This window comes from Leuciscus leuciscus, assembly GCF_965113295.1.
Source record: "Leuciscus leuciscus genome assembly, contig: HAP1_SCAFFOLD_367, whole genome shotgun sequence".
Lineage (NCBI taxonomy): Eukaryota > Metazoa > Chordata > Actinopteri > Cypriniformes > Leuciscidae > Leuciscus > Leuciscus leuciscus.
This window is the reverse complement of record NW_028118372.1, coordinates 51,455-70,536: the sequence shown is the minus strand read 5'-3', so window position 1 is coordinate 70,536 and position 19,082 is coordinate 51,455. Positions and strand designations below refer to the sequence as shown.

At 44.5% G+C, this 19,082-nt stretch overlaps 1 long non-coding RNA gene across 1 annotated transcript; it reads right to left on the bottom strand.

Annotated features, from left to right (window-relative positions):
• Positions 1–656: 656 nt before the first annotated feature.
• On the bottom strand, positions 657–2,118 carry LOC309491573. The gene is made up of 4 exons (XR_014203191.1): positions 1,910–2,118; positions 1,649–1,676; positions 1,249–1,494; positions 657–856 (listed from the first exon to the last, which is right to left on the bottom strand). It is a non-coding gene; the product is annotated as an uncharacterized lncRNA (long non-coding RNA).
• Positions 2,119–19,082: the final 16,964 nt, after the last annotated feature.

Below are 19,082 nucleotides of genomic sequence, written 5' to 3'. Positions count from 1 at the left end.
ATAACACGGTGTAGGCAAGACCAATTTTTGTCGTTGTTCTCTGTATTGACAGCACTCCAAATGTACAAAAAAATTTGCTCAATGTTAAAATTGACCGGAGTTCTCCTTTAAGGTTGCACTAGTTACATGGATTATTTAAACAATGTTTTTACTAGCTTTCTGGGCCTTAAAAGTTGCAAAGACGTTGCTGTCTATGGTGGTTCAGAAACCTCTCAGATTTCATCAAAAATATCTTAATTTGTGTTCTGAAGATGAACGAAGGTCTTACAGGTTTGGAACGACATGAGGGTGAGTAATTAATGACAGAATTTTCACTAATCCTTCAACTGAAAACAACTTGCACTGACATATCTTAAAATATATGACTGCCACTGTTTTATCTCAAGATGCACACCAGTAATGTTTTTTTTATGATACATTATTATAAAAGCTGCTTAAATACCCTAATTTTATTAAGGCCTAGACCTGGCTTAAGCTAAGCCCTGTATGGAAACCAGGGCCATATTGTTCATACCAGTAGTCAACATAATAAATACTGTCAAGTCAAGGTTAGTGACACAATTCAGTCTAATATATTATATTATATATATATATATATATATATATATATATATATATATATATGTATATGTATATATATATATATATATATATATATATATATATGAATGGCAAATATGCCAATGACTAACCTCTGAACAAACTCAAGGTGCTGCCTCTTCTTGGTACTGCAAACTGAACTCATAGGAGGAGGCAAACAGCGCTGCCAGGCCAGTGATGAAGTTAGGCTGTGATCCTTCACACACACCTTGACCTTCCAAACTTAATATCCAGCACTGGTTGCTTAGAGATTGACCTGTAATGGAATAAAAAAAAAATTAAAAAAGAATATTAATAATTAAAATAACTCCTGTGGGTTCCACTGTGGTTCGATGTAGTTGTCTATTCATAGTTCTATGAATTACATTTTTCAACTAAAAATTTAAATTGGTTAGAATGCTAAAATGCACTGGCATTTAATTATGTTTGTTTTAAGCATAAACTCACTTAATTTTGACTTATTCTTTCAGAAAACAAGACAATTTTTACGTGTCTATTAAATGCTTCTTCATGTAAGAATTGTAGATATCTGGACTGGAAACAAAATAAAAACACTAATTAAGAAAAACATATTTTGCAGTGGAGTGAGTAAATGATGGCTTTTCATTTTAGGTTTCATCTAACGTTACCCCTTTAATGTTTACATACCAGGAAATAAGTCGTGGACTTTCTGGCAAATGTAGATTGCTGGACATCAGCGACGCAAATTCCTGAAACAATTTTTAAAAAGGACAGCACAACCTTGATCAACAGAACCAAAACATAAAACATATTACAAATTAATGAGATTTGCTTAATAATCTCTACTTATCTGCTTGAAGGATAACACCGTCTAACTTCCTTGAATTAGGGAGTAGTTGTAGGACCATGGGATGGCAATCAGGAATAGGCCCACTACATTTGAAAACAGCATTAGGAACATGGATTTTCATGTGCTAGCAAAATTCTGACAACGATTCAAAAGCACGATCACAGACCTGACAGAATTTGACAGCATTTTTTTTTTACCACATAGACTATAACTGTAACACTACTTAAAAGCACTTACATTAACAATGGCCATCAGATTACAAAGCCTAAAACGAAAAAAATATCAAATGCACGTCATGCAAATAGCATGGTAAAGGTTGCCTATTATATGAAATGTCGAAGTTAACGTTACTTGGTAACGTTAAACAGGTGAACAGAGTCAGTGAATTGCTTGCGCGGCCACGGTAGTAAACCGCGTTCGCAAAATCAAACCAAATAACGTTACGTGAAAATAATGTAGAAATGCGAACGCAAAAAAAAAACGTATATATTGGCTTACCGTATCACTCAGTTGATCAATTCTCCATCTTCTCAAACTCTAAATCCCACTTATCGTCACGCGCAGATTATTCAATGACAAATTCTTCCATCCGTCCTCAGGTAGCTGCTACCTTTAACGTCGTCCATTTTCTGCTGCGTCACAGGCAACTAATGTTTGAAACACGAACCGAACCGAACCTCAAAAAAGCTTTAAAATTGCTCACAGATTCGCAGAAAGAAAAATTGAGCGCGAAAGAAATCAATCCCACAATGCAATGCCTTTTCAGTCAGTATGATGGTATGATCCTATATAACGAATTTATCAGGACGAAAACAGAAATGTGCTGTATATTTACAGCTGTTCTGTAAAAGATACAGCTTAATACTGTATTATGGAAATACAGTACAATTCTGTAAGAAATTCATTGTAAATTTACAGTAAAGGGTTACAGTGTATGTTTACATACATTTATTAAATATGTGGAAAACAAATATGTATGTCACATATTTATAATTAATGTTGTCCATATATGCGAGAAACCAATACTATACTGTAATATATGCAGATATATGGTATCATATATGGATGAACTCAAATATTTTCTTCACATGTTTGTTCATATATGTTGCAGGCATATATTGTGTTCTCAGATAAGTCAAATATATGTATAGATATATGTTGCAGTCATATATTGTGTTCTCAGATAAGTCAAATATATGTATAGATATATGTTGCAGGCATATATTGTGTTCTCAGATAAGTCAAATATATGTATAGATATATGTCATGCTATTTAAAATATAAGTACATATATGGCCATATATTACATTTTTGTATGGGAAGTAAATACGTTCGTTAAAACATAGCATAAAATACACTCTTTTTCACCACCTGCTGCAGTATTTATGTAATAGGAAAAAATTGTCACTGAACAAATCAGTGAACGAATCTGAACGAATCATTTTGGTGAACGAACTGAAAATGAACGAGTCTCTGGAAAGAATAAAAATTTCCACCACTACCGTTCGCAAAATCCACGTCTCCTAGTTATTGTTACTACGCCCGTCAAACAATTGAGAACCAGACACATAGCCATGGCTGGGTTGAGCTCCATACCTATTGGTATAAGTAATTGGTTTTGGAGTAATGCAGCAGACATATCCTCCAGGGCACGACAGAAATGGCTGCAATATGCAGTGGAGGGATATGTTCAAAATGTTAAAATAAGAAAAAACGGGAATATTACAACAATCGAGGCAAAGGTGTACCGGTCTCAGTCCAAGAATGAGAAACCTCACGACCTGTTCTTGCAATGCAACCAGCACAGCCTTGTGGACCAGTCATGTTCCTGCACTGCCGGGTAAATAGCCTACGTTTTAAATTTGTAATATTTTCCCAGCCAACATTCTCTGTCATGTGTCAGACCTAGTGCTAACAATCTAGTTTAGGTTACAAAGATTCAGTTTCTACCTGTTCTATCAGAGGTATGACATGTTAGCTATGCCAGCTAAGCTAAGGATGACGACCAGCCTAAACAAGTAGCCTACAGTTTCCCCACCTCTCAAGTTTAACCTTTCATCATCGCATATGTTCTACGTGTCTTTAAACATTTCATACTGCACTCGCTCGCTCGCGTCCTATTCGCTTTGGACGCGCGAATGGATTCAAAATGTTCAAGCGTCGAACTAGACGCGATACACGCGAATTTGACGCTATATTCGCGTTTGGTGTGAACGCAGCATAATGAACAGGCTCCGATGTCAAGATTGCAATGCTGGAATATGTGTGTGTGTGTGTGTGTGTGTGTGTGTGTGTCAGAGAGAGAGAGGCACGGGCGCGATCGAACAGTGGAAACATAAAAACGTATTCCGTCATTTTGTTCATACAGGACATCATTAAAACTGAAAAGTGTTTTAAGAGTAAGAGTACTTAAACTACTTATTGATAATTGATATGCTAAGTTAGGTCGCTAGCTTTAACTTACTTACCTTAGAGCAGACATGTATGCTTATTAATCTTCGAGGCATTTAGCTGTGAGGGAGGTCTCCCACACTGCTTAATCCATTGTCGGCATCTTTCCGCTTGGGTCTTGGGCTTTGGAAAGGCAAAAAAAAAAACGACCCCTCCCTCTAAACTTTTGGGGTACCTGGTGTCAGACTTGCATGTGCCATAGGCGCATCGTTTCACCATCTTGCTGAAATTGCAATGTTTGACGGGGGTCCTTCTCCTTAGTTACAGTTGCTGAGCTAGGATTGGACGAGGACCGTTCGAGGGCGGGGTTTTGCGAACGGTCAATTGCGCCCAGAGGCATTTGAGCGACGTCCGTTGGTGACACCCCTTTGGAAATGATTATTAATGAAGCTTTGCCAGTAGTAACTCAGTTACTACTGAGAATGGTCTGGTTTTAACCAGGCTAGCATTTCAGTAATAAAAGTGTACATCTTACGTACGGTGCTCGGCAGTGATCAAAAAGGATTTAAACAGTGAATTTTGAATCTCTTCTTGTAAACTCAGAGATGTGGATTCAGACGGCAATCAAATTACCACACGACTTGTTTGTCAAAAAACAGTAGGTACTAATTTGGCCAGGGATTTTTACGCGGGTTGGGTGAGAATAAACACTGACATTATGGATTCGGACGGCAATAAAATCACCGACTTACCCCCGTAAATGTTTAAAATACCGGACGAGCCCATGAGAAACAATATTAGCGTCCGAATAGGACTGAACTGACAGTAAACCAGAACAAATAACTTATATTGCTTTGAATGATCTGAATTAGACTGATCTAGTTAAACCGCCGCGAATGGCTTTGCATGTTCAAGTGTTGCTTACATTTAAAGAGTGTTGCTATGCAAAGACTGAACATTTCACTGTACCAATATTTTTTATGGATCCTAAAATTTATTAAATTTTACAATGTCTGCGTCCAAACCCAGGCTTGGTAATTTGCGATACACGAAATTATATATGTAAACGGCTCAAGGGCAGATTTTTTTCCGCAATACAACAAAAGTTAAGCGACAATTCATTTTTTAAGGACGACGTCATTACGCACACCATTTTATCGCTAAAAGGTAAATTGAATGGAAACAGGCTACTCTTTTCACGCACATTCACTTTGTCGATGACAAAACAGTGCAAAAACTGGATGTAAACTTGGCTATTGACCATTTTCTCCCCCCAAAAAAGATGTTTGCTGTTTGTTTCTTTACTTAATTAAAATGAGCTAAAGCAACACAAACCTTTTAATTTTATTTAATTGTCATTTGCACTCAATTGTATTATGTCAAATTAAATTAAATTTGTAAAATGTTAAGTTAACTTAATCCATTTGTGTTGAGACACAGACAAACAGAAGTGCTAATAAACAATATATGTGAAAAGAAAATTCAAAATGATGTATGTTTTGTTGTAATCGGACAGAAAATGAATGAGCCACACCTTTTTGAAGTCAAAGTTTTCTGAAGGTTGCAAAACAAAATCACCTCAACCATACCTTAAAATCCCTGATAATAACACTACATTTGGCACACACCAAGTCAAAACCCATTTCTATAGGGAAAATATTTGTTCAACTTTATTTAAAATATTTATATAAAGAATATTTAACATTGTTGCCTAACTGATTTTTCTGCATAGCAGTCAGTTTCAGAAGCTTGCCACTAGTTAAGGGCTACATATGTAGCAATCCATGGAGCAAAAACATGCATCAAAATATCAATAATAACAATAAATAACAAATTGCCCATCTCATGTAAACAAGTTTATAAAAAAGAATAAAGTCTGTGAAATAATTTTCATGATTTTTCCTGCATGCATATGTCGCCAGATTAGTAGTGATCAACAGCAAATTTATTAGGATAAATGACCACCTTTTTAGATGATATGGTTATTCCATCTAAAAAGGTGGTCATTTATCCTAATAACAAGCCTTGGGTAACGAAGGAACTGAAAAGTGTTTAAATGTGTTTAAAGTGTTTATAAAAATACATTATATTTAGGGGACCTGGTAGAGAAAAAAGCTGTCTCAAGAGAAGTTAAAAATGAAATAAGAAAAGCAAAAATCCAGTACAAGAATACAACTGAAAATCCATATAATAGTGGGGATCTAAAGGCAGCCTGGCAAGGTATTAAAACTATGGCAGCCATTAATCAGCCTGTATGCAGAACAGGGTATCCAATAAAATTGAATGGTATAGACAACAGCGATTTACCAGACACTTTTAATCAATTCTTCTGCAGGTTTAAAAGATAGTATAGTCACATTGAGAGAGACGTTAAAAACCTCAGAGAGGGATAGAAATACAACAGACACAACACTACTTAAAAACACAAAAATAGGAAAGGCTGCTGGTATGGAAGCCCGTTTCCGCCACGTTGAGTAAAAAAAAAAGATTCTTTAAGTCATAATAATGAGAAACTTTCTCATAATAATGACTTAACATCTCATAATAATGAGAAACTTTCTCGTAATAATGAGAAACTTTCTCGTAATAATGACTTAACATCTCAAAATAATGAGAAACTTTCTTGTAATAATGAGAAACTTTCTCGTAATAATGACTTAACATCTTATAATAATGAGAAACTTTCTCATAATAATGACTTGACATCTCATAATAATGAGAAACTTTCTCTTAATAATGACTTAACATCTTATAATAATGAGAAACTTTCTCATAATAATGACTTAACATCTCATAATAATGAGAAACTTTCTCTTAATAATGACTTAACATCTTATAATAATGAGAAACTTTCTCATAATAATGACTTAACATCTCATAATAATGAGAAACTTTCTCGTAATAATGACTTAACATCTTATAATAATGAGAAACTTTCTCATAATAATGACTTAACATCTCATAATAATGATAAAACTTTCTCGTAATAATGACTTAACATCTCGTAATAATGAGAAACTTTCTCGTAATAATGACTTAACATCTCGTAATAATGAGAAACTTTCTCATAATAATGACTTAACATCTCGTAATAATGAGAAACTTTCTCGTAATAATGACTTAACATCTCGTAATAATGAGAAACTTTCTCGTAATAATGACTTAACATCTCGTAATAATGAGAAACTTTCTCGTAATAATGACTTAACATCTCGTAATAATGAGAAACTTTCTCGTAATAATGACTTAACATCTCGTAATAATGAGAAACTTTCTCGTAATAATGACTTAACATCTCATAATAATGAGAAACTTTCTCATAATAATGACTTAACATCTCGTAATAATGAGAAACTTTCTCGTAATAATGACTTAACATCTCATAATAATGAGAAACTTTCTCATAATAATGACTTAACATCTCGTAATAATGAGAAACTTTCTCGTAATAATGACTTAACATCTCGTAATAATGAGAAACTTTCTCATAATAATGACTTAACATCTCATTATAATGAGAAACTTTCTCGTAATAATGAGAAACTTTCTCGTAATTATGACTTAATCCACGCATGCGCAATATGTATTGTGCACATGCATTCAGCAAGCGACTGAAGCGAGGCGTGCTGCATCATGAAGAACTGTTTTGAATGTAAGTATGCCTGTATAACAACAGCTGAACACTTTTTTAAAGTATTTGTAAGTTAAAACGTTGCATATCATAAACGTTTGCACGGTTTAACGATTGGTTGCGTGAACACGAGGGGCCAGGTTAATTCGCGTAGTTGTCGTTCCCATTGGTAGATGGTCGATTACTAAATTGGCCAAATCTCTTTGATTATGTCGGGTTTATTAATTATTGAACACTAAACACGCAAGTGAAATGTGAGACGAAATACTGCTATGTTTGAATTGCGCGGCGCGAGCTAACTATACATGTTTTCACCTGCAGAGCAGGTGCGTTTTATCATGGAATGTAATCAACAGCATATAGTGCAGAACCAAATATTTTAAACACTGCCCGAACTAAGGGACTGTCCCTAAACTCTCGATACAGACCCCAATGAGGCAGTGTTGAAGCAAGTTCAAAACCAGTTCAAAACAGCCCAATTCTAAACAACGTTTTCAGAGAAAACAGGACAAATTAAACATCCTGTTATGTGCAAATATAAATTACGACTTTATACTTTCTTTAGTTACATTTAAGTTAATTTAGTACATTTAAGTTAATTTAGTACACTTAGGCCCTGTTTCACAGACAGGGCTTAGACTAAGCCAGAATTAGGCCTTATGGTGCATTCATGTCCTCCTGGAAAGTTCGTATTTACAAGGTGGGAAGTCGTTTCGTTCAAGTCACTTTCGTCGGAGTAAGATGGCGGAGTACTTCCTCTTAATTAAATACACAAAAATACAGCAAGGTTTTTAAAATCTACTTCCAGAAAATAAAGAATAAGGAATGTGCATCAGGTGTGTTTTTTTATTTGTACATTTTTTTATGTTTTTAATTCATTTACGAAGATACTGTAAACTTTGTTACATATTATATTGTTATATTATAATGTTATCATATTCTGTGCAGGCAATCAGCTTACTTTGCTGTAAATAGACAATTCTAGCAATATCACTGCTAAATACCTTTAAGTATTGTGCGTATTGTGGTAACTGGTTCAGTTAAAAAAGCTCAACATGCATTTTAGTCTGAGAGCTTTGTCTGTGAAACCAGAGGTTGGAAACCATCTTGTCTGCCCCAGATTTCTTATCACTAAGAAAGTTAGATCTATCACAAAGTTGGTTTTAATATTAAATATAGTCAACACTTTAATTCTTCTATCAGCCCAAGAGATAGACAGAGGCAGTGGAAGAGCAAGAAGCAGAAGACAAAGTGCTAAGAATGAGCAGACTATTAAAGAATCTTTGTTAAATTTCTTAATGAGAATTAATCTCACCAGCACAAATTCAAAAAGTCTTATTATACTGAAGCAACAGTGATGAAAAATGTATGCTTCACAACATCATCCTTTGATGATAAAAACTTTGAGGTGGAGGTGTTCACTTCTCTCTAAATTTCTGGTGAAGACAACATGGCACACAAGATTAAACGGTAATATAAAATGATTGAAATGGGTGTTTATAGAGAGATAAAGATGATGAAAAGATATAAAATAGCATAAATGAAGTACAACATATCTGTATTTTTGCTCTCTTGAAGCCGCACATGCACTCAGCTCACTATTAGAAATTAGAGATGCACCGATTACAATTTTCTAGGCCGATTCCGATTTCCGATTTTTCATTGAGTTTGACCTGCCGATACCGATTTTAGCCGATTCCGATTACATTTTTTTCTAACCACTTTACAGCACACACAAATATTTATTTTCGATCTTTTCTTTAACCCTTTCACGCGTAAGTTTAAAATATTCTAACTGACACCCCTCACCCCCAGAGTGAGTTTTTTCAAGGCAAACGTTCCCTTTAATGTTTCCATGGCAACGCGTCACGCGATACACCGCAGCCACAATAATACTGTATGACAGATGTGTCACTTTTATTTCGCTTTTCCTTTTTTATTCAAAATATTCACAAACTTGCTTACCAAGTCATCAACTAGCCTATCTGATATTCTGATTCTCAAATACGTGTAAGTGAGTGTGTTTGGTCGTTTAAAAACCTTTATACATAATCTTGATCATGAGATGGGCGCCGCAATGTCATGTTGTCCTGTCAGTCGGATTTACAGCACGTGAATTCATCAGTTTCTCCCGAAATAAATACAAGAAAGTGGCCGGTGAACTGAGAAGAAAAGAGTAAACTTTATAGTTACTTCCACTATGTTTGTCTGATATGAATAACACATGTCGGCAAATTATATTTGAATCGTCTCGGTTACGTATGGTAACCCTCGTTCCCTGAGTAGGGAACGGAGACGTCTCGTCGGAGGAGTTTCCAACGAATTGGGATCACGCTAGGGAGACCAATTGCCTTCGAGTGAATTAAAACGAGCCAATAACATTGGCATGCAAGATTTGCATCCCGCGGCCCGCCTACCAGCGCGGGTATAAAGCGGAAGCAAGCGCATACACAAACGCTTTTCGCTGAGGAGCCGAACAGTGTCCAGTCCTCCGCGAAGGTACAGCAGCATGGCGACGGGACGAGACGTCTCCGTTCCCTACTCAGGGAACGAGGGTTACCATACGTAACCGAGACGTTCCCTTTCGTTCGGGAACTCCTACGTCTCGTCGGAGGAGTTTCCAACGAATTGGGATCCCTAATAAAACGCCATGATGCTGGCCCCTTCCAGCGCCCTGCCTAAGCTTCAGCCGCAGTTTCTTGAAACTTAACTCCTATGTGCGGAAGCTTAGCTGGGGAGAGTCACACTGCTGTTCCGCAAGACCCGCTCAGTGGACATTGGATAACACTGGGAAAGCGTGCCCAAGATGTAGAAGGGAACGCTGCGGAGCCCATAACCTGCCCGAAGGGAGGCACTAGGAAAACACATGTGCACTAGCCCGTAGGGTAGTGAACACACGGCAGTCTCTGAGGTAGTCCCAGCCTGGAGGGTGGGAGCGTACTCAGCAGAGACGACAGACAGAGTCTGTCAAGGGGAAGACACTGGCTAACCCGGAGGGTAACCGAACGTGGAAAACACCTATGGGGTCGCCATAGGGACCACTACATAGGACCCCAGCCTGTACTCAGCTCAAGAGAGAGGTAACAAGCCTGGCGACCGGCGATCCGCCTCGCCTGTCGCCGGGGGGGATGACGGAGGAACTCACGAGGTTAGCCGTTTGTTGGGTAACCAACGGAGCAGAATAACGCACGTATCTGGCCCCTGGGGCGAGAATGGCGTATCAAGCCGACACTAACCTAATTCCTCGCGCTACTGGCCGAAGCGAGTACACGGGAGGAAACAGGTTCTACACGAAGGCTATAAAACCTAGCGAACGTGTTGGGTGTCGCCCAGCCCGCAGCTCTACAGATATCTGTCAGCGAGGCGCCTTGAGCCAAAGCCCAGGAGGAGGCAACACTCCTAGTAGAGTGTGCCCTCAACCTAGGTGGACAAGGCACGTCCTGGGACTCATAAGCCCGGACGATAGCATCCACTAACCAGTGGGCTAACCTCTGCTTGGAGACAGCCTTCCCCTTCTGCTGGCCTCCGTAACAGACAAAGAGCTGGTCTGAGGTCCTAAAGCTTTGTGTCCTGTCAATGTAGCAGCGCAGAGCGCGAACAGGACAGAGCAAAGCCAGGGCTGGGTCTGCCTCCTCCGGGGGCAGCGCTTGCAGGTTCACTACCTGATCTCTAAAAGGAGTGGTAGGAACCTTGGGCACATATCCGGGCCGGGGTCTCAGAACAACGTGAGAGAAGTCCGGCGCGAACTCTAGGCACGATTCGTCGACCGAAAATGCCTGCAGGTCCCCTACCCTCTTGATGGACGCCAAAGCGAGCAGGAGGGCTGTCTTCATTGACAGGATATTCAAATCGACTGCATGCAAGGGCTCAAAAGGTGGATTCTGGAGTGCTCTGAGCACTAAAGTCAGATCCCAAGAGGGTACGGGGTGCTGATTACGAGGAGGATTCAGTCTCCTAGCACCCCTGAGGAACCTGAGGATCAGGTCGTGCTTTCCCAAGGACTTACCTTCTACTGCATCGTGATGTGCAGCTATTGCGGCAACATACACTTTGAGGGTGGAGGGAGACAGCCTTCGCTCCAACCCATCTTGCAGGAAGGAAAGCACGACACTGATCGGGCAAGTTCGGGGGTCTTCCCGGCGGGAAGAGCACCAACCGACGAATAGGTTCCACTTCAACGCATAGAGGCGCCTCGTAGAGGGGGCTCTAGCGGAAGAGATGGTGTCTACCACAGCCTGTGGTAGGCCACCTAGAACCTCCGCGTCCCGTCCAGGGACCAGACATGGAGTCTCCAGAGGTCTGGACGCGGGTGCCATAGAGTGCCCCGTCTCTGAGAAAGAAGGTCCTTCCTCAGAGGAATCGGCCAAGGAGGGGCTGTCGCGAGGAGCATAAGTTCTGCAAACCAAGTCCGGTTGGGCCAATACGGCGCAACAAGCAGGACTTGCTCCTCGTCCTCCCTGATCTTGCACAAAGTCTGTGCGAGAAGGCTCACTGGGGGAAACGCATATTTGCGAAGGCCCTGGGGCCAGCTGAGCGCCAGTGCGTCCGTGCCGAGAGTTCCTTCGGTCAGGGAATAAAACAACTGGCAATGGGTCGTGTCCGGAGAGGCAAACAGATCTATCTGAGCGGCTCCGAAGATTCCCCATATCAGCTGGACCACCTGGGGATGGAGTCGCCATTCTCCCGGAAGAGGGGGCTGCCGTGAGAGCTCGTCGGCTGCACGGTTGAGCACACCAGGGACATGAATGGCTCGAAGCGACCTCAGATGCTTCTGACTCCAAAGGAGGAGATGGCGGGCGAGTCGCGACATACGACGGGAGCGTAGACCACCTTGACGGTTGATGTACGCAACGGTCGCAGTGCTGTCCGTACGGACCAGTACATGCCTGTGACGAAGTAAGCCTCTGAGGCGGCACAAGGCTAAGCGTACTGCTTGCAACTCTAGGCAGTTGATGTGCCAATGCAGTTGGGGCCCCGTCCACAGACCCGAAACTGCATGCCCGTTGTACGTGGCCCCCCAGCCGTTGGCGGAGGCATCTGTGAACACTACAGCATGCCTGGACACCTGGACTAAGGGCACTCCGGCCCGTAGAAACGCAGGGTCTGACCAAGGACTGAAGGTTTGGCGACAGTGCGGGGTGATGTTCACCCGGAACGTGCCGCTCTGCCACGCCCATCTCGGGACTCGGTCGTGAAGCCAGCGCTGAAGCGGTCTCATATGCAGCAAGCCGAGCGGCGTTACAGCGGCAGCGGCTGCCATATGCCCCAGGAGCCTCTGAAACTGTTTCAGTGGGACCGCTGACCTGCCTTGAAAGGACTTGAGGCAGTTGAGCACTGACTGGACGCGCTCCTCCGTGAGGCGCGCAGTCCGGCTGACCGAGTCCAGCTCCATACCGAGATAAGAGATCCTCTGCGTGGGGCAGAGTTTGCTCTTGTCCCAGTTGACCTGAAGCCCCAACCGGCTGAGATGCCGAAGCACCATGTCCCTGTGTTCGCACAACAGGTCTCGCGAGTGAGCTATTATAAGCCAGTCGTCGAGATAGTTGAGAATGCGAATGCCATGTTCTCTCATGGGAACAATGGCCGCCTCCGCGACTTTCGTGAACACACGGGGCGACAGGGCCAGCCCGAAGGGTAGGACTTTGTACTGATACGCCCGACCCTCGAAAGCAAACCGAAGAAACGGTCTGTGTCGAGGAAGAATCGAGACATGAAAGTACGCGTCCTTCAGGTCGATCGCTGCAAACCAATCCTGGGGACGGATGCATTCGAAGATGCGTTTCTGCGTGAGCATTTTGAACGGGAGCTTGTGCAGGGCCCGATTCAAAACCCGCAGGTCCAGGATTGGCCGTAACCCACCGCCTTTCTTGGGTACAATGAAGTAAGGGCTGTAGAACCCAGACCTCATCTCGGCTGGAGGGACCGGCTCGATCGCGTCCTTCGCCAGCAGGACGTCGATCTCTTTCCGCAAGACAGGGGCATCCACTGACCGCACATGGGTGAAGCGGACGCCCCTGAACCTGGGAGGCCGGCGAGCAAACTGAATTGCGTAGCCGAGCCGGATGGTACGGGTGAGCCACCGGGACGGCCTGGGAAGCGCTAGCCAGGCTTCGAAGAACCGTACCAGTGACCCGACCCGGACCACCGGCGTACCCGGGGTGGGGCAGCGAGGTGGAAGGCAGGGACTCGACTCCGGAGGCACTGAAGCGGCCGGAAGTGGAGCCTGCTTCCACGCGGGGGCAGACGACAGGGAAGGCACGGAGGTGTTCGACTGTTCGTCGCCCCGAGGCGAAGGAGGGAGGGGAAACGAGGAACGACACCCGAGGGGATCGAGTCCAGGTTTCCGCACCTCCCTGACCAGTGGGAGATGAGAGTGATGAGGCCGGGGCGGCATCACTGTCATCTGAGCACTGGGACGAGGGGAATGAGAGCGGCGAGGCAACGTGGCGGCGCACACTGTCATTCTGGCCCTCTTGGCAGGAGGAGACTGGGAGTGGCGAGGCAAATGAGCGTCGTCCTGGACTACCAGTCTCGACCGTGTTTGACCCAGGGGAAATGGAAACTGCTCTTTTATTGAAACTTTGGGTACCGCTGGTCTGCTGGCCAGCGGCGGAACAGAAATCAAAGGAAACAAAAGATTCTCCACCCGGCCCTCCTCCGGGGGAAGGAGTGGTGCAGAGGCACACTCCCGTAGAGCAGCAGGCATGTCCCCTGGGTCGCCTGTCTCAGGGTCTCTTCCCTCTCCTCTTGCCTGGAGGTTTAGAGGCGCTGGGAGCAGGCTGGGCGGCTCTCTTGCGGCCGGCACCCTGCTGCTTAGGTGGAGGCTGCTGCCTAGGCTGAGCAGGGGCGGAGGCGGCGGCAGGAGGGCGCCCTCGGCGACGAGCAGCCGGAGGCGCAGCCGGTGAAGACTGGGCAGCAGCACCCTGTCTCCGTGGCATGATGTGTTTGATCACCTCCGACTGCTTTTGGGCGGCGGAGAACTGTTGGGCGTAATCCTCCACCGCGTCGCCGAAGAGCCCACCCTGGGATATGGGGGAGTTCAGGAGCTTACTCTTGTCCGACTCCTTCATATCAGCCAGGGTGAGCCACAGATGTCGCTCCTGGACCACAAGAGTGGACATCGCCCGACCCAGGGAACGTGCGGTGACTTTCGTCGCCCGTAGGGCAAGGTCCGTCGCCGTACGCAGCTCTTGGAGCACCCCTGGATCAGTACCACCCTCCTGCATGTCGCATAGCGCCTTCGCCTGGTGAACCTGGAGAAGCGCCATGGCATGCAGGGCAGAAGCAGCTTCCCCACACGCACTATAGGCCTTTCCGGTCAAACCAGAAGAGAACCTACAGGCGCGGGAGGGGAGCGAGGGGTTACCCCGCCAGGTGGACGCGGTCTTGGGACACAGATGCATCGCCACAGATCGTTCCACTGGGGGGATGCCCTCGTATCCCTTCACTGCCCCGCCATCGAGAGTGGTGAGGGAGGAGGAGGGAGTCGATCTGTGTCGGGCCGCCAGAGGGGCCTTCCACGACCTCGTCACCTCGTCATGCACTTCCGGAAAGAAAGGCACTGGAGCGGCGCGCTGAGAACCAGCACGACCCGCCCCGAGATACCAATCGTCGAGCCGCGAGGGTTCGGGACACGGTGGAGGATTCCACACGAGCCCGACACTCGCGGCCGCCCGGGCAAGCATAGCGGCCATTTCCGGGTCCGACTCGGGCAACGCTACCACACCCGAAGGGGGCAACGCAGCCGGGTCGTCCTCCCCAGAAGATGACCGCTCTCCCGCCGATGCAGCGATCGACATCTGATCGTCCGGTGGAGCTCCGAAGGAAACGACCGGAACCACACGAGATGGCCCGGCCGTCTCCGTCGAAGACTCCGATGGCAGCGACACGGAGGATTGAGGGGCCCGTGGGGGTCTTTCACCCGGCGGGTTATTCCTCACAGTAATCCTCAGATCACCAATGGGATTAGCCGAAGTAGGCTTTTTCTGAACTGAACCAGAAGAAGCGCTAGATCGGGGAATCGCCAAAGGGACTCCCCCTCGTCTGAGGGATCTCAGTCTTGATCTCAGTGTCGCGATGGTCATGTTCCCGCAATGAGAACATGACTCATTCACGAACGCTGCCTCAGCGTGCGCGAGGCCCAAGCACGTGAGGCAGCGATCGTGACCATCAACCGGAGGCAGATATTGACCGCACCCAGAAACACACGGGTGAAAAATAATCCTTAAAAGGACGCGATCTTCACTCGTGTTGCTCTTTCAGAGAAAGCTCTTTTTAGTGTGCTGAAGCACGCAGGGATAAACGCGGCAACACAGCGGGGAAACTGCAAGCCCACTGTGTGCACTCAACCGAATACCAGCTGTGACAACAGCTCTTTTGAAAAAGCAGATCGCTTGAAGTGACAGATGGGATCCGGGAGATCGCGAAGATCACTGCCGCGCCGTAACACCAACACAAAAGAGGTCCCGAAACAGCAGACTCGTTGAGCTTCACGGAAACACAATCCAAAACGCTCATACACTCAGAGGACACAACTGGTCGGCTCCGAAGCAGAAAGCGTTTGTGTATGCGCTTGCTTCCACTTTATACCCGCGCTGGTAGGCGGGCCGCGGGATGCAAATCTTGCATGCCAATGTTATTGGCTCGTTTTAATTCACTCGAAGGCAATTGGTCTCCCTAGCGTGATCCCAATTCGTTGGAAACTCCTCCGACGAGACGTAGGAGTTCCCGAACGAAAGGGAAAGATTGTTCTCTTACGAGAGGTTCTCTCGTACTTGCGTTGCGTAAGTATCTTACGCTAGGGGAAAACCTCTTTTCCTCGAGATATTGAAGCCAAAAATTATCCTTAATTTTGTAATAATGCAAAACGCGTTGCAGCAGCATGCAGACATGGGCGAGACAGCTCGCGCGCCCATTGGCTGCTCTGCGGCAACTGCACCAGCCTATCGATAGAGGCCCCTCATGACGTCATAACCAATGAGGGTGCTTCGTGCCCTCTACGTCATGTCCCGCCGAAAGCGGGTGGGGCTGGGGCTATAAATACGGCCCGAGAGGCTGGTTTGGTCAGTTTTTCATCTCTTCAGCGAGCCTAAGCATCGCTGGATCCTGAGAGGAAGCCGCGCCGTCTGATTCAAGCACTCAGTGGGATTAGTTCTGCATCTGAAGCTGCCGGTCGACAACTCGCCGCCTTCAGTCGCCGTTCCTGCTCACGCTTTCCGGCGTACATATCCTTTTCTCTGCTACTGTGTTTTGTGTATGTGTGTGTTCGCCGCCGCGACACACACTCTCATTGCACTAAAAGAGCCGGGCGTCTTTTTCAAGACGCCCCTTTCCTGAGGACACGCAGCTCTCGCGCTCGCTGACGGCGACTGCCCTCACTGCGAGCTAGTTACTGCCTATGGTGACTCTGCGGACTCACCTGGCATCCTTCTCCGAGACTGCTCCTCCGCAATATCAATACTGCAGTGAGCGAGCCTGTTGTAATGCACGCACGCCTGCAAACAAACGCCAGCATGTTGACGCTCTCTGATAATACTCGTGCTAACTAAATGCCTATGTGTCTTTCCCTGTGGACCAGTGGCAGATTCTCAGGCTTTCGCGCGAGAGACCCGTGTTCGATCCCGGGTCTACCGGCAGATAAAATTATGCAGTCAATGCTCGCTCTGTCAGTTCCCTGAAAAGGCGACTGCAGATGTGTATTTTTGCAGCCAACGAGCGCGTTGTACAACCCGCTCGCCTGCACCCAAGCACCGTTTCTATGGTTTCCGTGCGTCACTGGCGAAAGGAGAAAAGAGAGTGTTCCTAGTCCAGCTGCGGCTGGACCGACCTCCATTCTCACACATTTCTCTGGAAATGTCAATATTGCAGTGGACGAGCCTATTGTAATACACGCACGCCTGCAAACAAACGCCAGCATGTTGACGCTCTCTGTTTCTATGGCAACTTCTCGCTCGTTCAGTTCCAGTAAATGCGACTGTTCCAGTGTATTCTGCAGTAAACATGTCGGCGACACAGCCCGCTTGCCTGCACACAAACGCCGCTTTTACGGCTACCCAGATAAATCCCATAAGAGTGTATTTTCTGGTGTTCCGGCCACGGCCGATGGTGTTATGAGTGTAGACAAAATGCCCACTGCCCAGTGCTCATTCCTACACAGAAACACAGCCCGTCACACAGGGCTCGCGCACATGAAATCGACCCAGATCGATTGCGCATTAAATGTGGTAAATGTGCCCACTGCCCAGTGCCCACAAACACTACGTTCTGCATGTCTCAAAGTTTTCTGTAAAGCGAAACCAACATGCATTCGCTCGGCTCAGGCGGACAATGCTCTCAGTGTTGTAAATGTGCCCGCTATCCCACGCCCACATTCACACATAGACATAACGGTGACATGCTTCATGCTGCAATGCATTCTGGGAGCCACTGATGAGTTTTGTGTGATGCACCCAGAATGCATTGCGGCATGAAGCATGTCATCGTTATTGAGATTCATGTGCTGATTCTTGAGGTTTGTGTTTGTCTCAATGAAGGGATTTAAAACTTAATGTACACAGATTTTGTTTTTAATATTAAATACTCCGCATTAAAAATGTAAAATATTAAAATGCTGCAGGATCTCATGCTGTATAAATCCAGAATTTTTATGATCATGTAAAATTGATACTAGAGACCATTCCCTGGATGAAATCAGGCCACTACATTATGATAATATCTTTATTATCAACAAGTAGCAAACATACTTGATCACATTTTCTCTTGCTATAACAAACACTTACAGAAGTCAGAGAAAAACTAACATCAAATAATCAAGGCCAAAGAGCCCAACTAAAGCAAACACTGACCTCCACAATGGTGACTAAACCAAACTATTACTTTCAAACGAACTTCTTTTAAAAGGTTCAGTCCTGTGTCTGCTGGGAAACTTTCCGCTAAAACTTTATAAGAATGTTAGGGGATAATGTTCTATCAATGTTTAAAATGTTTTTAGAGAGTGTTATCCTAGCTTTTATGAGAACATTCTGGTAACAAAAATAAAATTAGCTACAGAAAACATTACAAGACCATAACATAATGCTCCCAAAACATTCATAGAACAATAACATGTCTAGCTGGGATGAGCTCATATTGTGGTCATAGTTTGAGCACACAGTGAGTGCACTGTGAGGTTACACTTTTAGATCACTGTGAACTCAGATTGCTGACGTTTTGACCACATGGTGACATCACTGTAAGATCAACGTGTTGTGTGTTATTGTTCGTTCAAGCGCAAAAGAGAACTCTATTCTGGCGCAGGATACTGGCACGCGTCTTTCTGTGCTGTCAGGATATTCACTGGCAGCGCGTTCTCTTGAATGGTTTAAAAGCATTTGCATGAATAACAGCATGGTCATATAATGTAATGCTAGCTAAATGACGACAGAAAAAACAGATGCTGCGTTAATTGCGTTAAATATTTTAGCGCGTTAAACTGGACAAAAATGTATCTTATGCGTTAACATTGACGTATGTATGTGTGTATATATATATATATTCATGTATTTGTATATATACATATATATATGTATGTATGTATGTATGTATGTATGTGTGTGTGTGTGTATATATGTGTGTGTATATATATATATATGTGTATATACAGACCCTTTC